The sequence below is a fragment of the Geotrypetes seraphini genome, chromosome 10 (genome assembly GCF_902459505.1).
Source record: "Geotrypetes seraphini chromosome 10, aGeoSer1.1, whole genome shotgun sequence".
NCBI lineage: Eukaryota > Metazoa > Chordata > Amphibia > Gymnophiona > Dermophiidae > Geotrypetes > Geotrypetes seraphini.
Window position 1 is genome coordinate 23,739,238 of NC_047093.1, and position 23,046 is coordinate 23,762,283.

Consider the following 23,046-nt stretch of genomic DNA (forward strand, 5'->3'; position numbering starts at 1 on the left):
AAGCAGGGGAGAGTAATTGATAATAGGACTTCAAAACTACCGTATTTTTCGCACTATAAGACGCACCTGACCATAAGACGCACCTAGGTTTAGAGGAGGAACACAAGAAAAAAAACCCATTTTGAACCAAATTGTGTACTATTTAATAAAATATACCAAACTCTGCACCTAGTCCCCCTCACTTCCTGCCAGGCTCTGCACATTGTCCCCCCCATCCCTATCAGACTCTGCACCCAGCCCCCTTTCCTCACTGCCCTACCAGGCTATGCAGCCAGTCCCCCTCCCTGCCAGGCTTTGTACCCTATCCAACTGCCCTGCCCTGTACCCTGTCCCCCCTCTGGTGGTCTAGGACAGTGTACAGGGCAGGTCTAGTGGTAGGTAGGTAGGTAGGTAGGCAGGCAGCCCTCCCTGGTATCTTTTTTAATTCCGGTGGTCCAGCGCTATATCGGCAGGAGCTTTTTGTGCTCCTGTGCCTCCCTCGCAGGACGGCTGATGCCTCCTCTTCTCTTGCGGCAAATGGCGGTCAAGGGCTTGCGTGCATCTGTGCATGAATCTGTGAAGCGAAGTGTGATGATGGTCCCTAATGGATTCTTTTGCGACTCAATTGCAGGAGAATTGGGTTCTGAGCACTTCATTCACTTACCCCCTCTTTTACTAAGGTGCGCTAATCGATTAGTGCGTGTGAATCAAATTAGCGTGCACTAAATGCTAATGCATCCATAGACTAACCCCTCTTTTACTAAGGTGCGCTAATCGATTAGCGCGTGTGAATCAAATTAGCGTGCACTAAATGCTAATGCATCCATAGACTAACCCCCTCTTTTGCTAAGGTGCGCTAACCGATTAGCGCGTGCGAATCAAATTAGCGTGCACTAAATGCTAATGCATCCATAGACTAACCCCTTCTTTTACTAAGGTGCGCTAACTGATTAGCGCGTGCGAATCAAATTAGCGTGCACTAAATGCTAACACATCCATAAACTAACTCCCCTTTTACTAAGGTGCGCTAACCGATTAGCGCGCACTAAATGCTAATGCATCCATAGACTAATCCCCTCTTTTTTAAGATGCGCTAACCAATTAGCACGTGCGAATCGAATTAGCGTGCACTAAATGCTAATGCATCCATAAACTAACTCCCCTTTTACTAAGGTGCGCTAACCGATTAGCGCGCACTAAATGCTAATGCATCCATAGACTAACCCCCTCTTTTTTAAGATGCGCTAACCAATTAGCACGTGCGAATCGAATTAGCGTGCACTAAATGCTAATGCATCCATAGACTAACCCCCTTTTACTAAGGTGCGCTAACCGATTAGCGCGTGCGAATCGAATTAGCGTGCACTAAATGCTAACGCATCCATAGACTAACCCCCTCTTTTACTAACATGCGCTAACCAATTAGCGCGTGCAAATCAAATTAGCACGCTCTAAACGCTAATGCGTCCATAGTCTAGCATGCAACGTGTTAGCGTTTAGCATGCGCTAAATCGATTAGCGCGCCTTAGTAAAAGAGGGCCATAATAATTTATATACGTAGAACATTATCTTTTGTTGTGATATGATTTCACATATTTTATTTCTTTGTGTGGTTTACTAAGCAGTATATGGGATTTTTATAGTACATACTCCTTTAAATTTTTGAGGGTTTTTTTTTTTTTTTGTATCTTTAGAGTGTGACATTCTCCATCAGAGAGAATTCTTAGGAAATGTGTGATGAGCAAGCCTATGGTGCTTTCTATAGGGAGCCCAGTTCCTTTCATCTCATCTAATTAAATGTTCCTGGAACCATTAATTGCACAAAAATTTAACTTTTCCCCTTCACTGCACACACAGTGCTGTCCCTAGTAGAGAAAATAAAACAAATGTATCTACATTATTCTTTCTGTAATAAGTCGACAAGACGGGTACCAGGATAGTGTGCAGCTCTTGCCAGGCTACTGCGTGTGACGTCTAACATTTCAGTGACAAAATCAGCCCCTTTGTGTCTCCTGCAGTGCAGTACAATTTCCACATTAGAGCTAAGAGTTCTCATCCTAGGCTGCCGCGATCTCTTGGGCATTAATGATACGTTTTTAATTAGAACTGGGAGGGCATGGGGGAATCCCACTAGGTGAGCGAGTTCATTAATCTGAAAACTACCCAAGTCTGCAGGCTTAATTAAAGGCAATAGATGGAAGCAGTGAAAAGCTAATTCCAATTGTGTGTGAAGGGAGAGAAAAGGCAAAAGGAAGCCTTAAATCAGGGGTGTCCAATGTCGGTCCTCGAGGGCCGCAATCCAATCGGGTTTTCAGGATTTCCCCAATGAATATGCATTGAAAGCAGTGCATGCACATAGATCTCATGCATATTCATTGGGGAAATCCTGAAAACCCGACTGGATTGCGGCCCTCGAGGACCGACATTGGACACCCCTGCCTTAAATGGAAGACTCTCAAACCACTTCCACTCAGTCATTTTTAACATCTTGTTTATAAAGAACAAAAAAGTGTACATATAAAGGACCAGTGAAAGGGGTGGACAAACATTGTGATTGCTCTAGGTCAGGGGTAGACAATTCCGGTCTTCGAGAGCCGGAGCCAGGTCAAGGTTTCAAGGTTCAAGGTTTCAAGGTTTATTAAATATTTGATGAATCGCTGAATCTGTTTACAAAGCGATGTACATAATTATAAAATAGGATAGAATTAAATAAATACAAAATACATGAACATTAAGATTTAGACAAGAGAGACATTAGTTGGAAGGGGAGGAGGGTAAAAAGATACATCTGTTATATCGAGAAAGACAAATAAGGGAAAAAACAAAAGGAAACAGGGTAGTTAATAAAAAAAAAAAATATCATAAAATCAAAAAGTTTAAATGTTAAAAGCATCTTTAAAAAGGTGTGTTTTCAAGGATTTCTTAAAAGAAGAGATATCTTTTTCGTTTTTGATATGTTGAGGCAAAGAGTTCCACCATTGGGGACCGATTACAGAAAACATGTCTGATCTTCGTGTGCCTATAATTTTTTCAGGTTTTCAGGATAACCACAATGAATATGTATGAGATGGATTTGCATGCACTGCCTCCTTGAGATGCAAATCTATCTCATGCATATTTATTGTGGATATCCTGAAAACCTGACCTGGCTCCGGCTCTCGAGGACTGGGATTGCCTACCCCTGCCCTAGGTGCTAGGGTGGCATATCACTCTTGAAGTGTGACGAGGTCGCTGCTAGCCCCTCCAATGTATTTTAATGACCTCACACTGACAACCCAATTGCTTTATATAATATATGTTTATTAGTAATAACCAAAAGTCAGCTTACATGAGAAAAGTATCCATGTAGGATATATATTAACAGCACAATCGAAGAGAAACATAGAGGGCCGGCCATCTGTTGATATCAGTCCATCCTAAGGGAAGGGGGGGACAGTAAGGGACTAAGGGAGCCGGCCAGACCACGGGAAGGGAAAGGGGGGGTAGGAGAAACGCTGCTGCTGCACAGGGAAGTGGTGTGGGGGGAGGGAAATGGAGGGAGAGGGATATCAGTCCGTCCTAAAGCTTAAATTAGCACCTATGCTACTTTTATACCCAAGCTTAGTAGCCTGGGGTTAAGAGCTCTGCCTAGTTACTAATTACATATTTAGTTTCTATTGATCTCCAGAATCATATTTACTTTCTATTGATCTCCAGAATCTAAAGTCAGGCCTCACCAATCAGGAGCTGCTTTGACATGCAGCTCCTGATTGGTGAAGCTCGACTTTAGAACAGGAAGAGGCGGTCGGAGCATACAGCGAGTGATTTCCTTCACTCGCCGGCGCTCCGGCTGCCCTCTCCTGCCTCTCCAGCTGCCCTCTCCTAACCGGTCTTTTGTGATTGGAAAATACCGTGAATGATCGGGACTGCAAACCGCTGACCACAAATTTGCGGGGGAGCACTGTATAACAAGACAGGCTTTCTACATAAATACACTATCCCCCTCTTTTACAAAGGTGCACTAAGCTTTTTAGCGCACACTAAACACACGCTAAACGCTAACACATGCATGTTTTCCTATGGACGCATTAGCGGTGGGCGCACGTGTTGATTTAGCGCGCGCTAAATCCACGCTAAAACGCTTAGGGCGCCTTTGTAAAAGAAGGCCTATATTTATTATATAACTCAAATCATAGCCACCATTTTACATACTAAACAAAATGAATGGATCCATCTTGCACTTCTAATTAATAAAATCTGTGTTAACCGCCTAGGCAGCAGCCTGGTGGAAGAAAACCTGGGAGCTTATACTCAGCTTTCTGGATCATTTCTGAGGAGAGAGCGGCCTTGTGATCCCGTGCAGTTGCTACTCTATGATGAATTGAAGAAGCAATGAAGTTGAAAGCCAGCCGCAGCTTCAGCTCCTGATGACGCTGTAATAGCGAAACATAGTGCTACGTCGGGCTGGCTGGATACAGTCTGAATTGGAACAAGAAGGCTTTTTATCATCTTTGTCTAAGAACCAGCAAACGCTTGTTACAGCGCTGGAGAAATGCAACAAAACATAGATCATGTGGTGCAACAGGATGACTTTATTCAGGAAAGGTCGGTGTCAGGTCAAAAGCGCGCTGGGACAAAGGCGCGCCCAGATAATTGAGCACAGCGCAGAGGCGTGCACCGCTCAAAATTACTGTTTTTAGGGCTCCGACGGGGGGGCGTGGGGGGGAACCCCCCCCACTTTACTTAATATACATCGCGCCGCGTTGTGGGGGCGTTGTAGGGGGTGTGGGGGGTTGTAACCCGCCACACTTTACTGAAAACTTAACTTTTTCCCTGTTTTTAGGGAAAAAGTTAAGTTTACAGTAAAATGTGGAGGGTTACAACCCCCAAACCCTCCATAACGCCGGCGCGTTGTCTATTAAGTAAAGTGGGGGGGTACCCCAACAAAAACCCCCGTCGGAGCCCCTAAAAACTGTAATTTTCTTTGGCGCGCGCCTCCGTCTTGCGCTCAGTTGTCGGCGCGCGCCTTTGTCTTTCACGCCGTTGTCTATGAACCGGAAAGGTCTTTGAATGAACTGAGTATAAGCTCCAGGTTTTCTTCCACCAGGCTGCTGCCTAGGCGGTTAACACAGATTTTATTAATTAGAAGTGCAAGATGGATCCGTTCATTTTGTTTAGTATGTCAAATAAATTTAGGGCTCCTTTTACGAAGGTGCGCTAGCGTGCGCTACAATGCCGCGTGCACTGAGACTCTAACGCCTCCCTAGAGCTGGCGTTAGTATTTTCTGTGTAGCGCAGGGTTAGCGCGCGCTAAAAACGCTAGTGCACCTTCGTAAAAGGAGCCCATAGCGTATGTAGAAAGCCTGTCTTTGTTATATTATATGTATCAAAAACTTTTGGATAGGCAGTTTGTTTAATTGTACCCTGATATGTAGTATAGAATATAATGGGCGCCTTGGTATTGGGCATAAGCTAATCTTTAGCGTGCGCTAAATCGATTAGCACACCTTAGTAAAAGGACCCTTAGTTGTTTGTGGGTTTTTTTCATCTAATATAATAAAGCCCTAAGCGCGCATGCGCACTCCCACCTGCGTGCTCCCGTTTTCCGTGAGCTGTAGGGACCCGCAGGTAGGAGTGCGCATGCGTGCGGCGGCGCGGAGCTTGTCGGACGCGGCAGCTCTTGCAGTCTGAAGAATGTGAACTGGCCACGGCGACGTCAGCGGGGGCTGCAACGGACTTTAATTCCTGCCTCCCAGGCTTCTACTCCTGCTCCGGCTGGGCCCGCGTAAAAAAAGCCCAAAACAGCAGAGCTCGCTTTGGGTCAGGCAAGGGCTGCGGGTCCTGAAACCTTCCGATTCCAGCAGCGCCTGCAGCACTCTACACACGGCTGCGAATCGGAAGGTTTGTCGGGACCGCGGGAAGGGAAGGGGGGAACAGTAAGGGACTAAGGGAGCCGACCAGACCACGGGAAGGGAAAGGGGGGGTAGGGGAAATGCTGCTGCTGCACAGGGAAGTGGTGTGGGGGGAGGGAAATGGAGGGAGAGGGAATCCTGCTGTGGCTGCTGCACAGGGAAGTGGTGGGAGAGAAATGCTGCTGCATAGGAGGCAGGGAGAGAGACAGATAGAAAGAAAAGAATAATAATAATAACTTTATTTTTGTATACCGCCATACCCCGAAGAGTTCTAGGCGGTTCACATTAGTTAGACAGAGATTACAAGTGGTTACATATCAAATTGATCATAGAGTTGCAAACAGCAAGGAGAGAGTAGTTACAAGTGGTTACATATCAAATTGATCATAGAGTTGCGAACAGCAAGGGGAGAAGTAGGGGGGGAGAGGAGGGAGACGGGGGAGGGGAGTAGATCTGAAGGGGGGAGGAGGAGGATTGAAAAGGGGCATTAAGGGACACAGGGGCAGGGAGAGACACAGAAAGACAGACAAACAAAGGTGGCCATGGAGAGAGACAGACAGCGGGAGGGAGAGAGAGACAGAAATAAAGACACACAGACATATATTCTAGCACCCATTAATGTAATGGGCTAAAATACTAGTTTATCAATAATAGTGTATACTATTTCCAAAGAGTTGCATTCTTAATGACATTGTCCCCCAAATAAAAGGGAAGACTAAATCAAAACAAAATTGAACGACGATGCAAATGGCATGGAAAACAAAATGAAAAATTTTGGACTGCCCTTCCCTGACTCAAAGGTGAAAGACTGACATCGTTTGGAATGTATGGACTTAGCTGCTGTTCTATAAACGATGGGGGTCCCTTTATGAAGGTGCGCTAACTGATTTAGCGCGCGCTAAATGCTAAGACATCTATTATATTCCCATGGGCATCTTAGCATTTCACGCGGGCTCATCTTTAGCGCACGCGAAATCGGTTAGCGCACCTTAAGAAAAGGACCCCTATGTTTGCAAAATCCATAGCATAGAATGTCAAGGGCGATGGGAACCTGGGAGTGGCGTGAGCAGCTCAAAGGCATGCCTAGAACTTGCATGCACGGGTTATCGAATACTATTGGTTATGTGCCTGCGTACATTTAGGCATGAGGGTATACAAGAGTGCTTTGTAAAGTTAGATGAGAAAGCAAGTTAAGCAACAACATGGGCCCTCTTTTACTGAGGTGCGCTAACCGATTAGCACGCGATAAACACTAACGCGTGCATGTCAGTCTATGGACACGTTAGCGTTTAGCGTGCGATAATTTGATTAGCGCGCGCTAATCGGTTAGCGCACCTTAGTAAAAGAGGGGGGATAGTCTCCATTGCGAGCTGTACACTTAGTCCGTTTTTTTTCATGAGCTATTTTTCCGACGGTATGAAAATAAAACGGGAAAGTCGCTGGATTAAGGCCCGGATTCTGTAAGCGGCGCCTGACCTGGCCGGTGCCTAGAAAAATAGTGTCAGCCATGTGTCACTCACGCTTAGGCGCCATTTACAGAATCACACCTAGGCGACAGAAATGTAGGCCAGGGTTTTAAAGGCCTATATTTCAGGTACCTATATTTTCGGAGAATCGCACTTAGTTTCGCCTAATTCATATTCCACCCATAGAAACGCCCACTTGGGTGTTAGGCACCACTAAGGGCCATGTGATTGGTGCCTGCCTTTTATAGATTCTGGTAGTGCCTATCACCAAATTAATTTTTTATTAAATTATTGAAGCTATTAAAGGGATTTTTCCAATTAAGTTAAATGCCAAAGGTGCATCTAACTTTAGGCGCCCTTTAGATAATTTGGACCTAAGTGAACATAAGACCATAAGAATTACCACTGCTGGGTCAGACCAGTGGTCCATTGTGCCCAGCAGTCCGCTCCCACGGCGGCCCTTAGGTCAAAGACCAGTGCCCTAATTGAGTCTAGCCTTACCTGCGTACGTTCTGGTTTAGCAGGAACTTGTCTAACTTTGTCTTGAACCCCTGGAGGGTGTTTTCCCCTGTTTGAATCCCTGGATGGTGTTTTCCCCTATAACAGCCTCTGGAAGAGTGTTCCAGATTTCTACCACTCTCTGGGTGAAGAAGAACTTCCTTACGTTTGTACAGAATCTATCCCCTTTTAACTTTAGAGAATGAATAGCCCTTGATGAAGACTATCCCCTTCTATTAAACTGCGCTAGCAGTTTTTAGCGCAGAGAGCCGTGCTGAATGGCCCGCGCTGCTTCCGACGCTCATAGGAACTCTATGAGCGTCAGGTGCAGTGCGGGCCATTCAGCGCCCCCCCCCCCCCCACGCTAGAAACTGCTAGCGCGGTTTAATAGAAGAGGTCCTATGTTGTGTAACTTGCCTTTTTACCAAATATTTCAAACCAACCTTGTCCACTAGCCAGAATTTGGATACTTTAGTCCCAAAAATGATGTATGGGGTTTTGTATTTTGGTTCTGCAATGTGGTAGCATTCATGAACCTTGGTCCGTTAAATTCTGGTTTATTCTTTTCTGCTGTAATTACCATGTCCCCGATGCTGTATCTTTGTTTACATAGCCCAGGGGATGATCATGCATTTGAAAGTTCAAAAGTGAATAACTGATTACTTCACATGTTTGATAAAATATTTAAGCCGGCTCTGTAATTGTGGATTATGTTTTTCAGGGGCTCATATATAATGTACTAGAGAAATTCACTTGAGATAAGAAGTTGGAAATCTTAGCAGAGTGCCTTGATGAAGAAAAATTTCTGCCTTGCAGTCTAACCAGATAGAATGAGATCTTAAAGGTAATTAATTTGTCAATTTTTCATTATTTTTGCTCTCAGATAGTGTCATGCTTCACTGTGTATTTGAAATTATATTATTACTGTTTTCGAGATAACTCTCTGTATCCATTTGACCACATTCTCAGAAACAATCTTGGGACTTTTGTGATAAGGTTCCAATGAGGATTCCGTGATAGTGATTCATACCATAAATATACAACATGAGGCCAGTTTATTAAAGGTCACTAAGGGTATGAATGCTAGACTGTTTTAATGTGTAAGATAAATTGCTACCGATTTACTATGAAGGTAATTCTCAAAAGTATTTCTTATTTCAAAGCAGTATTAGGCACAGAAATATACTCGTATAAAATGATGTATGCACCCTTACTTAGTGGTTTGACTCCTAAGAGTAGTACTGCAAGACTACCCCTAGGGGTCAGGCACAATGGGGGATTCACTCTTCCTCATCTATAGATACCATGGAGCACTTGGTAAGTGCTAGGGGGTTTCAGGCTAAGGAATAGTCATCAAGATGTTAGTGGTGGGGGGAGGGGATGTATACGAGAGGCTGCCAAAAAGTTCTAAGTCCAATCAACAAAGTTGGGACAGTCTCCATCGAGGGCTATACACTTAGTCCAGTGATTTTCTACTTTTTTCTTTCTGTCAGAAAAATACAGAACAAAAAAGTGGAAAAATCACTGTAACCCCCTCTTCTATTAAACTGCGTTAACAGTTTTTAGTGCAGAGAGCTGCTCTGAATGGCCCGTGGCTAGTGCAGTTTAATAGAACTGGCCCTAAGTGTATAACGCTTGATGAAGACTGCCCCAGCTTTATTGGTTGGGATGATAACTTTTCAGTGGCCCCTTGTAGCTTCTGTCCAGCATAGGGGTTAGGATGTTGAAGGGTATGGCTTGATACAGAGTGAGGATAGGGGAGAGTGGAAAGGTTATGGCTCGTGTTTGGTTGAGGTGAGAAGAAGAGTCAAAGATATGGCTTTTGTTGGAGAGTGGTGGAGTAGGGTATGGCTCTATTGAGTGAGAATAGAGTCAGGTTAGTGGGATTCAACTGACCTTTGCACTTGGCTCTTGATGTAGACCGCAGGGCTATAGTGGAAGCTGGTGGCCCATCTAGTTTGCCCATCCACAGTAACCATTATTTCTTTCTCTCTCTGAGAGATCCCACGTGCCTATCCCAGGCCCTCTTGAATTCAGACACAGTCTCTGTTTCCACCACCTCTTCTGGGAGACTTTTCCACGCATCTACCGTAAAAAAGTATTTCCTCAGATTACTTCGGAGCCTATCACCTCTTAACTTCATCCTATGCCCTCTCATTGCAGAGTTTCCTTTCAAATGAAAGAGACTCGACTCATGCACATTTATATTACGTAGGTATTTAAACGACTCTATCATATCTCCCCTCTCCTGCCTTTCCTCCGAACCAGTGGTTCTCAAACCTGTCCTGGAGGACCCCCAGGCCAGTCGGGTTTTCAAGATAGCCCTAATGAATATGCATGGAGCAGATCTGCATTCCTGGCATCTCCATTATATGCAAATCTCTGTCATGCATATTCATTAGGGCTATCTTGAAAACCCGACTGGCCTGGGGGTCCTCCAGGACAGGTTTGGGAACCAGTGCTCCAAACTATACAGATTGAGATCTTTAAGTCTATCCCCATACGCTTTATCACGAAGACCATACACCGTTTTAGTAGCCTTCTTCTAGACCGACTCCATCCTTTTAATATCTTTTTGAAGGTGCGGCCTCCAGAATTGTACACAATATTCTAAATGATGTCTCACCAGAGTCTTATACAGAGGCATCAATACCTCCTTTTTCCTACTGGCCCTACCTCTCCCTATGCAACCTAGCATTCTTCTAGCTTTTGCCATCACCTTTTCAACCTGTTTGGCCACCTTAAGATCATCACATACAATCACACCCAAGTCCCGATCTTGACTGCATAAGATCTGAGCAGAAGAGAAAGGCCAAATTCAACAGTTATCATAATCTCCACATTATCCAGAGATCTTTTTTTTTCCCCATGCTCTGATTTCACAGACCATGACCATAAGTTGTTTTGACAATGCTTGAGAACTACTAATGCTTCCGACCATAGCAACAGCTTCTCTTAACAGGTCATATCTGATACAACAGAACTGTTTTATTTCCACTATTAAATTAACATTTTTGCCAATGACCTTTTCTCAGCAAAGCCTCTATTCACAGCTTAGTGTTAAAGTGTGATTAAATTATCATTTAATTTTAGACTAGGAGGCAAAAGTTCATTTATTATTTAATTGCTGGCGCACCCATTTTCCCTCAGCCGTCTCTTTTCCAAGCTGAAGTTCCCTAACCTTTTTAGTCTTTCCTCATACGAGAGGAGTTCCATCTCCTTTATCATCTTGGTCGTTCTTCTTTGAACCTTTTCTAGTGCCACTATATCTTTCTTGAGGTAAGGAGACCAGAACTGAACGCAATACTCCAGGTGAGGTCGCACCATGGAGTGATACAGAGGCATTATAATATCTTTAGTCTTGTTAACCTTCCCTTTTTAAATAATTCCTAGCATCATGGTTGCTTTTTTTTGGCCCCCGCCAAATGTCATGTGGTGGATTCTCCAAATAAGATGAGTACTAAATTTTCATTTCTTCTGTTTTGATGACTTATGCCTCTTGCATTGCCCAAAGCCTTTTGGTGAACAGTCCAATAGTAACATAGTAACATAGTAGATGACGGCAGATAAAGACCCGAATGGTCCATCCAGTCTGCCCAACCTGATTCAATTTAAATTTTTTTTTTTTTTTCTTCTTAGCTATTTCTGGGCAAGAATCCAAAGCTTTACCCTGTACTGTGCTTGGGTTCCAACTGCCGAAATCTCTGTTAAGACTTACTCCAGTCCATCTACACCCTCCCAGCCATTGAAGCCCTCCCCAGCCCATCCTCCACCAAACGGCCATATACAGACACAGACCGTGCAAGTCTGCCCAGTAACTGGCCTAGTTCAATATTTAATATTATTTTCTGATTCTAAATCTTCTGTGTTCATCCCACGCTTCTTTGAACTCAGTCACCGTTTTCCTCTCCACCACCTCTCTCGGGAGCGCATTCCAGGCATCCACTACCCTCTCCGTAAAGTAGAATTTCCTAACATTGCCCCTGAATCTACCACCCCTCAACCTCAAATTATGTCCTCTGGTTTTACCATTTTCCTTTCTCTGGAAAAGATTTTGTTCTACGTTAATACCCTTCAAGTATTTGAACGTCTGAATCATATCTCCCCTGTCTCTCCTTTCCTCTAGGGTATACATATTCAGGGCTTCCAGTCTCTCCTCATAAGTCTTCTGGCGCAAGAGAAGGTTTTTAATGTCGATGAGGTGTACTTACCCCTGTAAGGTTCTTCCACACTTTAATTGATAGATGTGGGACGGGTTCTGAGGCTTTTTCCTACCTCTTGAATAATTTACCTATTATTAAGGCACCATGTCCCCATTAAGGCAGTGCTTGAGACTTATGTCATTTCAATTTATTTAAATGCCTTTTTTGACACCACTCTAGTTTGTATGTCATTTGGTGATTAATAAAGGAGTTACACGTTATATTTTAAAATGGTACACCATTCGATTCTACATGATTTATGCTCTATTGTTACGTTATTGATTGTTTCAAATTCAATTGCTCAATAAAGCTGGTTGAAAAAATTAGCTCTACAGCACTTAATTAGATGGCATTCATTATGTCATTGCTAGATCCATTGACATGTACTGCATTACTTAATCATTTGGGAGGTAAAAAAAATTGTATTTGAAATGTCAAGCTTTAAATACTTTGAAAACATATTACAGGGATCTCAATTAACCTTGCTTAAGTAAAAAATAAAAACACACAGTAACACAGTATATTCCATTACATATTTTGTTTTAAAGACTGTACATAAATATGAAGCTGTAGATTTACTTTGAATAGCAGAAGCCCTGGATGAAAGTAATAATCCTTTTGTAGGATTAAAATAAAAATCAGGCTCTCCCTGGCTCTTTCTATATAAACAAATACAGTGGAAATGGCTTTATGTAGCTGTGTGCTCAATTTGAACAGCGCAGGCAGGTTTGCGGTAATCACAGCTGCAATTCATGTTACCGTTCCCAGGATGACAAAATCTCATAAAGCTAGTAATAAGAGACGTTTACTAATGACTTCACTCAGCTGGTAGATGAAGTTCTAATTTAACTATGGCATCCATTTTTTCTACTCAAAAATTCAAACCCTACTTTCTGAAACTAGGCCAATGAGCACAACCAAAAGTTCCTAAATTCTACATCTGTGCATATATACAGACATTCAAAATATTCGCAGAAGGAGGAGATTTGGGGTATTCCCCTGCATGTTTGACCCCATCACTCACTGCCCCATCGCCAACTGCTTCAGACCTTGTGGAACGAGCTAGCCATTACTGCTGTCTGTTGGATCTACCAACCTGTGGGGACTGCAAATGAGCCATTGTACTTGTCTCAGAGCAACAGGAAGTGAAGCAAGCCAACAGACTTGCAACAGAAAACAGAAGGGAGCCAACCAATAGTTTGTCAAAATTTATTAGAGACCTGAGCAAGACACAATATCATTGACCTGATATAAGTTGTTGAGTCAGCAAGGTAAACTCTATAATACTCTCTTGAGTTTTCTTAGTAATACAGCTTTTGCGGCGGAGTGGATTGTTAACTATAGAGTGTTCTGTAGCCATGGATAATGAGAGCAGGGGGGTGGAAGAAGTGCAAGGGGGTCTGCTCATGAGTGGAGGTGGGGCCTTGTGAAGCACATGTCCTGCTTGGAAGTAGTGGGATTGTTGGGGATGTGGGAGGAGCTAATATGTTACCCATGGGGGTAAGGAGGATGCACTGAGATATGGAATGTTATCTGAAACCAAAAATAATTGACCCCCCAAGGAATCCACAGAGTCTAAGAGAAACAAATAAAACACTGTGGAGTGACGATGATCCTGAAATGGCCTTTAATGATAGAATCAAAGTTCCAAATATACAATAAAATAATCCACATGAAAAAATAATAAATAATCCACATACAAATCAAAAGGATTTAGTCTGCTAGTAGCGCAGGACCCCATATGGTCCGCGTTTTGGCAAGATGCCTTCTTCAGGGGTCCCTAAGAGTCCTATGATGATGAATACGTGGAAAAACTGGTATGTGGAGAGACAAATGCTGTTTTAGTTTCAAACTTCTAATATAACTCTGGCAGGTTTTATTGCATCAAAATGCATTTACAGTTTTGATAAAAAAAAAAAAAAACAACCCAACAACCCACAAATATGTTCTACAACCATATTGTGGTAATGATGCAATTCGGGAGACTGTTGTGTAAAATGGGCTTGATGGTCTGACCCAGTAAGGCTATTCTTATGCTCTTATAATAAAATTTGGAACCAGAGGGGAAGGAGCGTCAGGACCCATTTAGACCTTGGACAAGCTGGTAAATTGGAGAGGTCGTGAAAGGGTTAAATTTTACAGTGTGGATTTATCAGTGAGGTGGCACGGGATTGAGTCAGCTCGGCTATTTTACAAAATGAAACAGAAATCAACAAAATAGTGTTTAATCTTATTTTGATAATGAAAATAGGAAATTTGGTTTCAAATAAAAGCACCTCCGTAGCTTGGTGCAGTACAAATGATACAGGCCAGAAGCACCGTATAGATTTAGGGGCCCTTGAACTGAATTAATGCATGCTAAATGCTAAGAAGCCTGAAGGAATATGATTAGCATATGCTAATTCCATTAATACATGCTAAGCTTCAGTTAAGGTCTCCATACTGAGGCATAGCCTTTTGAAGACAAAAGTCCACTATAGCAGGATTATCTCGCTAATGCATCTGACACTATGAACTTTGGTCTGCAAAAGCATATGTCTCAATAAATCTGTTAGCCTATAAAGTGTTAGCTTATATAAGGTGGCTAGGTCAGAAAATTGTCATTTAAGTTTGTACATGCCAGTCTGTGATTGCATTTTATAAAAGGTTGGTTGAACATGGAGCCTTTAATGGCACAGGGAAAAAAAAAAGTGCTTTTAGTGCAGTGAACTTCAGAAGTCATTTTAGAAAAGAAAACATTCAGAGAAGTAGCTTTGCAATGTAAGTGGTAATATAATATACAGAAGCTAGTTCAACGTAAAACAGACAGTGATGTGCATGGACAACATTTTTTTCCATCGATTTTGGTTTTTTTAATGAAATATTTCCCTGGTTTTGGGGTCTTGTTGTTCTGTCTATTTCACAAATTAATTGGTTCAAACTTTTTTGGACCACTCAATAAAACGTTTTTTTTAATGGGGAAATGGATTATGAATGCATTCATTTATAGGTGTTTGTGTATACCATTGCATTTGCACCTACTTAAATCTTTAAGACACCCCAACAAATCAAATGCACACTAACAAGCACCTCCTATACAGGTAGCTTTTGTAAATATACATGTCTATGGAGTACTTATAAGGATTTTTGGTGAATTTTAGATGATTTTCAATGGCAGGCAAGTATATATGATTCTCTTCTCGAGCTCTACTCTGAACCCCCAAGTCTAAAAAGAAGCTACTTGATTGCTATGCATGACTTGAATAGGGACTTTGGATCATCTTCTTTTTTTTGTCCATTGATACTTGCTTTTTGGAAGTCGATCTGGGGGGCAAATCAATAATATTCTTCAAGCTGATATCCCTTTGGCATATGAAGCAATAATATTTGGAACTATTCTTCATGTTAAACCCACTTTGGATAAAAATAGTAGTCGCCTTTTTATGATTTTAACAGGAATAGGAGTTCAAATGATCACATCTAATTGGAAACATTATGATAGGATTAATTTTAGTTTTTGGTGGGCAACTGTATGTGCAACATATAAATATGAAAAGATTATGGCAGAACGTTTAGGGATTAGTAAATCCTTTATTGGGATATGGGGTCCATGAACTAACTTTGTTACATTATAATTATAGTAGATTCCTTTGCACATTCAGGGGGGGTTGAAGGGTGGGGGGTGGATTATTTGTTTTATTATTATTCATAGTATAATATATAAGATTACTGATTATAATTAGGATAAAAAAGGGGATTAAAATTTGATGAATGTAATAATTTTAATGATAATAATGTATTTTCATATAGTTTTTTCTGATGTTTAAATTGTATACATTATAAAGTTTGAAATATCAATAAAGATTTACAAAATAAAATTTTAAATGCTGATTGGCAAATTTTCTATGACTATTTCACCATTGCAAATACAGAATACAGGTATACCTTGAGGCCTTGATTCTATAAATGATGCCCTGATCAGTAGCTACCCACAAAAGTGGTACTGATCGTGTGTTAGTCACATGGTTGCGCTCTTTATAGAATCACGGTCACAGCACAGATAGACCAGGGTTTTCAAGGCCTACATTTTCAGCACCTATCTGTAATAAGAATTGTAACTAAGGAGGTGCCTACTGATGCCTAAGGGTACTTCTGACATTAACCACACCTATTTTACCCTTAGGCACCAGTAGGCATTTCCATAGTCATGGTTCTGGTGCTGTTTGTGGAAGCACCATCTCTGTTTTTTTAATGACAGCTTAATTGCCTTTAAACAACATAATCAATTATTGCATCGATTAAAGTCAATTAGACTAATTAAGTGAGGCAGCGGTAGGGTAGCTACCATGGCCTAACGTTCGGTAGCTGTTGTAGAATCCAGCCCTGAATGTCTACTTTTTCCATACATCCTTCCAATCTCTGTACTCCACAGTTTATAAGGTTAAGTGGCCACTTCTATAAAATTATCATTTATACATATATGTCAATTTATATGTGCAAATTAGTTTTTATGTGTATACATGTTACACAACCCTTTTAAAATCACCCCTGTTCTCAGTCAGTCTACTTAATTTGGAGGTGAGAGAAATCCAGTACCTTGGACAGCAGCCTAAACTCACAATTAAATAAAATGTGGTAGCTACTGGAGTGGAAACCACTTACTGGGTCAGACCAATGGTCCATCTAACCAGACATATATTCAATTGTGACTTTAGGCTGCTGTCCAAGGTACTGGAATTCTCTCACCTCTAAATGAAGTAGATGGACCATTGGTTTGACCCAGTGAGGCTATTCTTATGTGCTAATTGATAACTGCTCTCCAAGTGGTTTCCAGTAGCTACCATATTTTATTCAATTGTGACTTTATGCTGCTGTCCAAGGTGCTAGAATTCTCTTGCCTCTAAATAAAGTAGGCTGGCAGAGAACCAGGGTGATTTTACAAGGGTTATGAGATAGGCCCCAATTACAGAATCTGGCCCTATGTATCTTCCTACTGTGAGTTAAATTTTATAAGAATCCTGAGTATCTACATATCCTATTTCTTTGTTTGTTTGTGTTTCCTGTGTACTACATGGTACATACATCTCCTTTTGGTATGATGGTCTGGGAAGAGACAGGAACTGAGGCCCATATTCCATAAACATCACCTTAAGTTAGGCACAACACCGTTTAATAATGATTACAAGCAGTTATAAAGGAAAAATGTCGGTGCCTACTGGTGTTTAAAAAACGGCGCCTGCATCAGGGCTACAAAAGTGCTCTACAACGTCTAACACCATTGTAGGTATGGCTAACATTGTGTCAGCAGACAGCATTCGTTCTCTTTGTGGCATTACACTCCTCTTTGATTGATTTATGCTTAAATTCATTCGAGTGTTAGTACACCTCGTATATCTTCATTAGTGACTTTCAAGACTCCTGAGGCAGGCCTGATGGCCGAAACATGCGCATGTCGAGTCAATTTGTCAATTTGATGTTTGAACAATAGAGATCATCATTTCACCAGATGAATTGGAGGACAATTCTTTAGTGCACATCATTCATTTTTGGACAATTCCACTTTGATTGTATTAAGCATCATAAAGTGCCTCCATAGCCATGATTCGCATGAAAGGTGGGCTCTGGAAATGTAGGCTTTGAAAATCCTGGCCTACATTTTCTACACCTACCTTTCACGAAATTGCAGTTCTATAAAGAGCACCATTGCGTGATTCACACGTGATCGGCGGCCGTTTCTTAGGTGGCAGCTGCCGCCAGTGCATTTTACAGAATCTGGGCTTGAGTGAGCACAGAAGAACAGACATTTGGAAGGAAGCTCTGGAATGAGATGACATGGGATGAAGTTAAGAGACTCTGGAGTAATCTAAGAAAATAGCTTTGTGGTAGATGTGTGGAATAGGCTCCCGGTAGAGGTGGTGGAGACAAAAACTGTGTCTAAATTCAAGAAAGTATGGGACAGGCACTTGGGATCTCTTCGGGAAAGGAGGAAATAGTGGATGCTGTGAAGGGGCAGATTGGATGGATCATTTGGTCTTTATCTGCCATCATGTCTATTTGTATATCCATAAAGTTCTATGACCTCACAATGTGGGTGTAAAGAGCCTTAGCCTATAGAAAGAGGAGATGCAAATGTTAAGATCCTTAGCCAATAGGGAGAGGAGGAGATAGTAGATGCTGTGGATGGGCAGAATGAATGGGCCATTTGGCCTTTATCTGCCATCATATTTCTGTGTCTATGTTTTTACTGTCAAGTTTGTTCAAATGCAAGAGAACTAGATGGGGATCAGGATGTGCTTGGAAGAAAAATGGAGACAGTTCCAGCTAAACTTCACATCACATTTCTAGTTTCAAACAAATTATGCTTAATGCAGATGACCAGATTTTATTATAGGAATGAAAGGCAAGTGCTCTTAATATAGTTTCTGACATATAATGTAATTGTCGCTGCACAGCCATCAGGATAATAGCTGTGAGGGTACCTTGTCACATTCTATATCCTGAAGTCTATGTAATAAAAATGTTAATTTAGCGTTTAATCTTTAATATATAGCTCAAAAATTGTTCTTATACATTTATTTTCAGTTTCAAAGGATATAAAGAAGATTCTTTGCAAATCATTAATTTTGAATGACATCATGTAAATTTCCAAATCATTGGCTGTGGAGAATAAGTTATTTTGTGAAAGCATTTAATTTTAATTTAGAGAAGATCTTCATGTTTTCTTCCCAACTTTTTTTTTTTTTTTTTTTTTACTTCAAATTAGGTTCATTACACAGCATCATTGGTCTGCATAAATCCATTGCATAAATAGATTAGATGCAGAAAGTGGGTGTATTATCACATTAGTGTATTGTGAAATTATATCAAAATCCATGTTCAGGTCGCATGCAACCTTGTACCAAAATAAATCCTTTTTTCTAAAAGTTACCTGTCACTCTCTCAATTAATGATGTGTATCAGATGATCAAAGAGTATCTTTTCATAGGCAAAATAGTTTTCTGGACCAGGGGTATGCAGTGGAAACCTCTTACTTTTTTGCATATTTTATGCATTTGTTTTTATCCCATTCCATTTTGTAAATTTAATTTTTTAACATATATTAAGGGGTCCTTTTATCAAGCCACGCTAGCGGGGTTAGCCTGTCGGACATTTCATCACGCGCTAACCCCCACGGCCGGCTAAAAAACTAATGCCTTAATAGTTTACTTAATAGAGATCGCGCCGGCGTTGTGGGGGAGTTTGGGGGGGTTGTAACCCTCCACATTTTACTGTAAACTTAACTTTTTCCCTAAAAACAGGGAAAAAGTGAAGTTTTAAGTAAAATGTGGGGGGTTATAACCCCCCAAACCCCCCACAATGCCCCCACAATGCTGCGCAATCTCTATTAAGTAAAGTGGGGGGGGGTTCCCCCCACGCCCCCTCCGTCGGAGCCCTAAAAACAGTAATTTTCTGTGGCGCGCACCTCAACACTGCGCTCAATTGTCTGCGCGCCTTTGTTCCGGCGTGCTTTTGACCTGACACCATAAGAGTACCATATGAAATACATTTGATAGAATAACCACTAATAGTGAAGGCAATATCAAAAATGCACAGGATCAAATTTAAATAATATAGGGGTCCTTTTACCAAGGTGAGCTAACCGATTTAGTACGCTCTAAGGCGCCCATTATATTCTTAGCATTTACCGCACACTAATCTTCAGCGCGCGCTAAATTGGTTAGCATGCCTTAGTAAAAGGACCCCGTACTTAACTCCCATTTCAAGTATATAATGCCACACTTGGAATTTTGGAGTGAAGATTTTGCTGGAAGAAAAACATACAGTAAAAACTTTTTAGGTATTTTAAAAGCAAGAAACTGGGAAGAGAATCAGTTGGACCACTAGACGATCGAGGGACAAAAGGGGCTCTCGGTGAATACAAGGCCATAGTAAAGAAATTAAATGAATTTGGTCTTCACTGAGGAAGATGTGGGGGAGTTACCAGTAAAAAACAAGAGGAATTGACCCCAAAATATCCACAAAGAAGAAAATCCAGAGAAAACCAAAAAAACTCTGTGGAATGACGATGTTCCCAAATAGACTTTATTTGAAAGTATCAGAGTTCCAAAGGTACACTGAAATCATCCACATAAAATAATTTCATCCACATAAAAATAAATCATCCACATAAAATAATTCCATCCACATAAAAATAAATCATCTATATAAAATAATTCCATCCACATAAAAGTAAATCATCCACATAAGAGCCTTAAAGGACCTAGTCCGCTAGGGATACAGGACCCAACACAGTCCGCATTTCGACAAAAAGTCTTCTTCAGGGGTCCCTGGGGGTCCTATAAAGGTGAGTACGTGGGAAACAAAGAAGAAAATCCAGAGAAAATCAAAAAACTCTGTGGAGTGACGATGTTCCCAAATGGACTTTATTTGAAAGTATCAAAGTTCCAAAAGTACACTAAAATCATCCACATAAAATAATTCCATCCACATAAAAGTAAATCATCCACATAAGAGCTTTAAAGGACCTAGTCTGCTAGGGATATAGGACCCAACACGGTCCGCGTTTTCGACAAAAAGTCTTCTTCAGGGGTCTCTTGTCTCACTTCTGGCTCACCACACAATTGTTTCCCACATACTCACCTTTATAGGACCCCCAGGGACCCCTGAAGAAGACTTTTTGTCGAAACGCGGACCATGTTGGGCCCTCTATCCCTAGCGGACTAGGTCCTTTAAGGCTCTTATGTGGATGATTTACTTTTATGTGGATGGAATTATTTTATGTGGATGATTTTAGTGTACCTTTGGAACTTTGATACTTTCAAATAAAGTCCATTTGGGAACATCATCACTCCACGGGGAGTTACCAGTACCAGAAATGGTATTCAATTCTGATGGATCAGAGAAACTCAAACAAATCTCTGTAACGCTGGAAGATGTAATGGGTCAATTTGACAAACTGAACAGTAGCAAATTGCTTGGACCAGATGGTATACATCCCAGAGTGCTGATAGAATTGAAAAAAAATGAACTTGCAGAGCTATTGTCGTTAATTTGTAAATTTTCTTTAAAATCCAGCATCATACCAGAAGACTGGAGGGTTGTCAACGCGGCGCCAATTTTTAAAAAGGGTTCCAGAGGTGATCCAAGAAATTATAGACTGATGAGTCTGACGTTGGTGCTGGGCAAAATAGTAGAGACTATTATAAAGAACAAAATGACAGAATGTGTACATAAGCATGGATTAATGAGAGAAAGCCAACATGAATTTAGTGAAGGGAAATCTTGCCTCACCAATCTACTTCATTTCTTTGAAGGGGTGACTGAACATGTGGATAGAGGTAAGCCAGTTGATATTATGTATTTGGATTTTCAAAAGGCATTTCACAAAGTACCTTATGAAATATTTCTGAGGAAATTAGAAAGTCATGGGATAGAAGTTAATGTCCTATTATGGATTAAGAACTGGTTGAAAGAAAATAGAGAGTAGATTTAAATGGTCAATATTCTCAATAGAGAAGAGTAAATAGTGGGGCTCTTCAGGGGTCTGTGCTGGGACCACTGCCTTTTTAACACATTTATCAGTGATCTAGAGATGGGAGTAACTAGTGAGATAATTAAATTTGCTGATGACACAAAGTTGTAAATTGCAAGAGGATTGTGAAAAATTGCAAGAGGACCTTGTGGGACTGAGTGACGGGGCATCAAAATGGTAGATGACGTTTAATGTGAGCAAGTGCAAAATGATGCATGTGGGAAAGAGGAACCTGAATGTGATGCAGGGTTCCACACTAGGAATCGGTTCCCCAGAAAAGAATCTAGTTGTCATCATTGAGGATACATTCAAACCTTCTGTTTAATGTGTGGCGGCAGCTAAGAAAGCAAATAGAATGTTAGGAATTATCAGGAAAATAATGGAAAACAAAGATGAAAAAGAAGCAGGCTGGAGCAACTCACGAAGCCTTCCGGGTCAGGACGGATAGGAAAGAAGGAGGAGGAGCAAAGGAGCCAATAGGGGGGAAAAAGGAGGAGGGCAAGGTGAGCAACAAGCTTCTTTAAATCAGACCATCTCCCAACACAGCCATCGTTTCAGTGGTGCTCCAGGAGGAAGAGGACAATGATGAGCTATACGCCAAAAAAACCCTGGTATAACTAGGCTAGGGCTCTTCGTCTTAGAAAAGGGACAGCTGAGGGGAAATATGATTGAAGTGTACAAAATCCCGAGTGAAGTAGAACGGGTACAAATGGATCGATTTTTCACTCTGTCAAAAATTACAAAGGCTAAGGGACACTCAATGAAATTACAGGGAAATTCTTTTAAAACCAATAGGAGGAAATTTTTTTTTCACTCGGAGAATAGTTAAGTTTGAGAACGTATTGTCAGAAGTTGTGGTAAGAGCGGATAACGTGGCTGGTTTTAAGAAGGGTTTGGACAATTTCCTGGAGGAAAAGTCCATAGTCTGTTATTGAGAGAGACATGGGAGATTCCACTGCTTGCCCTGTGTCAGTAGCATGGAATGTTGCTACTCTTTGGGATTCTAGAATCTTGTTACTCTCTGGGATTCCAGAATCTTGCTATTCTTTGAGATTCTGTATGGAATGTTGCTACTTTTTGGGATTCTAGAATCTTGCTATTCTTTGAGATTCTATATGGAATGTTGCTACTCTTTGGGATTCTAGAATCTTGTTACTCTCTGGGATTCCGGAATCTTGCTATTCTTTGAGATTCTGTATGGAATGTTGCTACTCTTTGGGATTCTAGAATCTTGTTACTCTCTGGGATTCCGGAATCTTGCTATTCTTTGAGATTCTGTATGGAATTTTGCTACTCTTTGGGATTCTAGAATCTTGTTATTCTCTGGGATTCCGGAATCTTACTATTCTTTGAGATTCTGTATGGAATGTTGCTACTTTTTGGGATTCTAGAATCTTGTTACTCTCTGGGATTCCGGAATCTTGCTGTTCTTTGAGATTCTGTATGGAATGTTGCTACTCTTTGGGATTCTAGAATTTTGTTATTCTCTGGGATTCCGG

General features: G+C 41.3%; 1 long non-coding RNA gene across 1 annotated transcript in view; it reads left to right on the forward strand.

The window, feature by feature from the left end:
• The window catches only part of LOC117367946, a 35,246-nt gene extending 16,526 nt beyond the window's left edge, over nucleotides 1-18,720 (forward strand). Inside the window, exons 2-3 of the long non-coding RNA XR_004540885.1 lie at nucleotides 8,556-8,678; nucleotides 18,598-18,720. This is a non-coding gene — a long non-coding RNA (uncharacterized LOC117367946). The remainder of the gene's footprint in view (nucleotides 1-8,555; nucleotides 8,679-18,597) is intronic.
• The last annotated feature ends 4,326 nt before the right edge of the window (nucleotides 18,721-23,046 follow it).